The sequence below is a fragment of the Sciurus vulgaris genome (assembly GCF_902686455.1).
Source record: "Sciurus vulgaris genome assembly, contig: HiC_scaffold_536_arrow_ctg1, whole genome shotgun sequence".
In the NCBI taxonomy this organism is placed as follows: domain Eukaryota; kingdom Metazoa; phylum Chordata; class Mammalia; order Rodentia; family Sciuridae; genus Sciurus; species Sciurus vulgaris.
Window position 1 is genome coordinate 5199 of NW_027632492.1, and position 5198 is coordinate 10396.

Here is a 5198-nt window from a genome sequence, read left to right on the forward strand (position 1 = left end):
TCAGTCTTTTCAACTTTTTAAAGCAGACCTTTATTGAGGCAAATTTTATAAAATATTATGATTATATTTGGATAGTTTATACTATATGTATTTTGGGCAAAATAGTTTTTAGTACACCAATAAAATGAATATTACAAAATACTCAATTTCCTGAATTGTATATCCAGTTTTGATTTGGTACCTGTATAATGTGTCACTGAAATCCAAATTTACATTTTGCTTGGAAACTAGTTTCCAAGTCATATTAATACCTGAGATTGTGGCAAATGTATAAACACAAAATATTCATATTTTTATCTGAATGTGTTCAGTTAAGACTTTTGACTCATGGTGAGCATACCAAATGCACACCTGTCTGCCCCAACTCCAGTGTTCATTTTACACAAAAAGAGTTAGTGTTCATCACATGCACTTGAGGATTTGTATTATTATTTTATTCCCATTACCACCAACCAGCCTGGGCAAAGTCCTGAAGTCAGATAACTATAATAATCCAAACTGTTATTCTTCTAACAAAGGTCAGGCTTGCCTCTAAGTTCTGTAATGCACTACTGACCTATCACATGCTATTTTATGTTTTTTTATTTTACTTAATAATTCAATTATTATTAAGTGGAGGGCAATGTATTTAAGCCTGGAACTGTGTGAACCTAAAGATCATATGTAGCATGCTAGCATACTCATTCATACAGCACAACTAGTTTATGACTTCATGTACAACGACCCTTACTGTACATGAAGATTGTCTTTCACATAAGGACAGTGGGAAGTGGTTTTCTGTCTGTGTCAAGGTTTCTGGAATAGCCCAGTGGACCCTACTATAAGCATACCTCAAAGATACTGTGGATTTGATTCCAGTCCAATGCAATAATGTGAATAGCACATTAAAATGAGTCACACAATTGTTTTGGTTTTCTTTTGCATATAAAAGATGTTCATACTATATTTTATTATAATAAGTATACAATGATGTTATCTTACAAATGCACCTTGATTTAAAAATTCTTTATTGCTAAAAGTTGTAGCAATCATCTGAGCTGTTTTAAAAATGAAGCTAATAGATATGCTTGAGGCAGGTTTTACAAACCTCCAAATAGGAAACAGATGTAATATCTGAAAAGCACAATAAAGTAGATGGTAGTGTTGTGCCCAGCGGCTCGAGACCCCACAAAGACCACCAGAGACCACGATCAATGCAAGCAACAAAGAGTCATTTATTAGCAAGCTAGAGCCTGGTCCTCCGCGCACTTGGTAACCAGTGACGCTAAGAGGCCCTGAGCCTTTGTTCAGCAGGCTTTTATAATGAAAGGCAAACAGTTTTACAGTGTTCTTTTTAATTGGTTAACATTTGAACAGCTAAACATTAGTCCTCCTCTGGTTGGGTCCTGCCAATCTATTTGATTCTCATTGGGTCCCACAAGAACTGAACGGCCCTAGAGGAAGAAGGGAGGAGGGAAGGGGTGAACTGTGCAGGAGATGAGTTGCAGTTAGGCCCCCCTGTCCTTGATAGATAAGATTTCCAGGCAGCTGCACATTTCTCAGGCAAATATTTCTTAACAACCTCGATAAGCATGGGGGCCCAGCAGTCCTGTTTGCACTGTATTGGCTTTTGAGGGAGCAGTCGCAACTGCCTGCATCCTGGTAATTAAGACAGCTAGCTGCACAGATATCACCCTGTTCTCAACATTCCCCCCTTTCCAAGAACATTTAGAGAGCCAATCTTGGATCTCTATAGTTACAGCTAGTAGCAACAATACTAGGGGTCCCACTATAGTGGACACCAGAGTAGTTAACCAAGGGGAAAAATTGAACCAGAATTTAAACCAGCTCTGACTAGCTTCCTGTTTTTTCTTTCTGTTTGCTAGTCCTTCTCTGACTTTTGTCATATTATCCTTGATTATCCCACAGTGATCTATATAAAAACAACATTTTTCTCCTAGGTCTGCACATAGACCTCCTTGCTTACAGTCTTTAAAGGCAGGTAAATTTGGTAATCAATGAGCTTTGAAGACCCTTAATATTTTATTCTCCCAGGGGCAGTCTCCAACTTCCAGAGGCAGATGGGTTTCATGGCCTTCATTTCCTCGATTCTGACCTGATCCCCTATTTCTACACTAACTACCTGTTCTTAATTCTGGCTTCATTTCTCCCTCTAATCTTAGGAACTCCATGCTGCTGGGGAAGGGGGTCGATGACCTTTCTGACTTCTTCGAGCTGGAAGTGGGTGGCGTGGGGCAAGCAGCTTGGAGTTCCTTTTTTTTTTTTTTTTTTCGGGTCAATCGAGGAGTCCAAGGTAGAAGTCTGGCTGTGGAAGAGCAGGTTGTAAAATCATCTGGGGGTGGGTGCTTCTATGTTTGAAGAACAAAAAGACATGAGTACTGAAAGGAGACTAGTACAAAGTAAATGTTGCAGCATCTGAAACATGCAACTGAGTATCATGAAAATGATGGAAGTCAATCTCTCACCAGGAGGTGGAAGAACTGAGAAATTGTTCCCATAACTAGGCCTAGCAAAGGCTGGAGAGGACAAGGCCTTCATTTAGGGATTTTAACATTGTCCAGGTTATCAGGAATGTAAACACAACATTTAACTCTTAATGTCATAGATGTTCCCAGAAAATATAGTTAAGCTACTTAATGTCATCTGATTTTTGTAAAATATCCTTTTATTGATATAACCTGTGTTTAGTAGAGATCTCTATACTTCTGTTACTTAGGGCTAGGTAATCATACTAGCAAACATAGATTAAGTCTACCTGTATAGCTTAGGAAGGTCTTAAACTGACTAAAAACTTCTGACTCTGGCAGTTTCTTTTGATAGTTATCAGGCACATTTGCTGAAGAATCTTTTTCTCATTTGTAGCTTCCAGTTTTTATTCTAGTGGGCTAATACAAGTGTACATCTTAAGTTACATTTAACTATTATTTCTTTTAAATGCCCAAAAATGGCTGTATTTTGGGTTTTAACTGTTTTGCTGGGTGTCTAAGATGAAGCTGGTCAAATTGACCTGGTTCCTGTCTTGTTAAAGAGTCAGCTGAGTTCCCACAGGGGTCACTCGTAGAGAACTTAAGAGCAGCTTCTTAGCTCCACCAGTGCCATTGGTTAGGCAGGGTCTTCTTGATGACGTGGCTTTCCTTGAAAGCATCAGGGATGTCTCCCTTTTTCCATGACTTTCCTCTGCAGCAGATGCACTGAGTGATTTTTTATCCTCTAGTCTCAACAATCTCCTTGATCAGGAGGTTGTGTGACCCAGAGTTGCAGCGCTCCTTAGAGAAGTCCCCTTATTCCCTGGGTTCAGGCTGACTTTGAGGGCAAGATACTGTTTTTTTGTTTTTTGTTTTCTTGGCCTCTGTATTTAATTCCAATTTCTAAGTTTGATCTTAATCATCCAGCAAGCCAGTCTCACCAGTCATTAAGTAAGAGTACTGGGCTTTAACTTTAATGTCCATAACTTTACAGTTATTTACCCTTTTATCTAACTGGAGTCTGTATTAGTACTGGAAGTTACCACTATCTGTTCTATAGGTGATGGCTTATTATCACAAGTTACCTAGGTTATATGTTCTGGAAGCAGCTACTTCTGCAAAACAGTAACAAGCAACAATTTTACAAAATGAAATTAGCAAGAGTAAAAACATATTCAGCTTGTTTAATAGCTATCTTGAATTTGGACTGAGAACCACATTATATCCCCTATTTGAGATCATAGTAATTTTATAACAAAAACCAATCTTTTGACTATAACTTTAAATAAGCTGAAGTCTGGCTTATTTTGGAGTCACTCTAATATGCAGCAGGGTGTGGCAGAGCCTTATCTCTGGTAAGGCAGGGCTCTTCACAAATCTTAAGTAAAATGTTCTAATCCTGAAGCTAATTTTTTCCCCTTTTGCCATAACCAGCATGACCAAATTTTCAAGTTCAGTGAGGGGCAAAGGAATATTAGAAAATAAAGGTTTATAAATACAGATTTTGAAGATTAAGCTGAGATCAGATGGAGCTCTGTTCTCTGATGGAGATGCAGATCCAAAGAGTTATGTTAGCAATCTTTATACATGTCTTATTATTAGGTTGAAGACTATGTAAGCATTATTCTTTGTTTTCAGGAGAGTTACAGAGACTAGAACATCTACGTAACTTTTTTCACAACTGCAAAGTGCAATGTTAGGAACTCTGTGTAGCTCTCAAAGAAGTCCACTGTCCAAAGTTACTGTAAGGTGGGCAGGAACTAGAGAAGGGAGCTGATGAAACACTGATTATCTAGCAAAACAATTTTTTTTTTCTCTGCCCAAGAGCTGTGTGCCTGAGATCAATGTAAGAGCTGAAAGGACTCCTGTACAGAGCCTCCCCAGGGAGGGCACTGCCACATAGTTAGGCATTTTGTGCCCCTACACAGGAACACTTCCAGGCACCAGGCATGCTACAGTCATGTGGTCAGAGACCCCAATCTCAGTCATTGTTGTCTCATTTTTGCTATTGCGCATTATACTCTTTATTAAATGTCATTTTAAGAAGTTTACATATATTGATTCCTGAGTCTATATGAACATTAGTTAACACAGACTAACATTATATCCAAAACAGGAATCAATCAAAGAACGGCTGAGAGAGCTTTTAAGTTTTCTTTTGTGTAGCAAAATGCTTTCACCTTCTACTATATGAACCTTTAAACAAATCAGGCTGTCACTACCTCTTAGAAATACATTTACATTTAAATTTTTATCTCAGTGAAATAAGTAACCAATTTTATTTATATCTTATTGATAATAGGTCCCATAATAGAATATTAAGTGATAAAAATAAATCCCCAATAAAATGTACTCCTTAAGTTTAAGATTACCATTACAGACAAGTTTATTCTGGAGAATAGCAGCACTTGATAAATTCCCTGCTTTAAAAACTTGTATACCTAGAAAATATGAACACATTTAATATGCAACTAATGACTTTCACAATTACCTTGACACTTTTTTTGTCTTACCAAATTTAGTTTTTAAAGAAAAATGTAGACTCTGTAACATAGTACAATACTCTTAACAGTTGTTTAACCATAATTGTGTATACCCCAATTTTTAAGACTAATTGTTCTAAAGAATAAAACTTAATAGACACAAAGTTAAGAGAAAATTAGTGTTTCAAATCCTTGTTATTTTACCATGTTATTTTACCATATAGATTAGACTTCAGTTTATATCAGAACA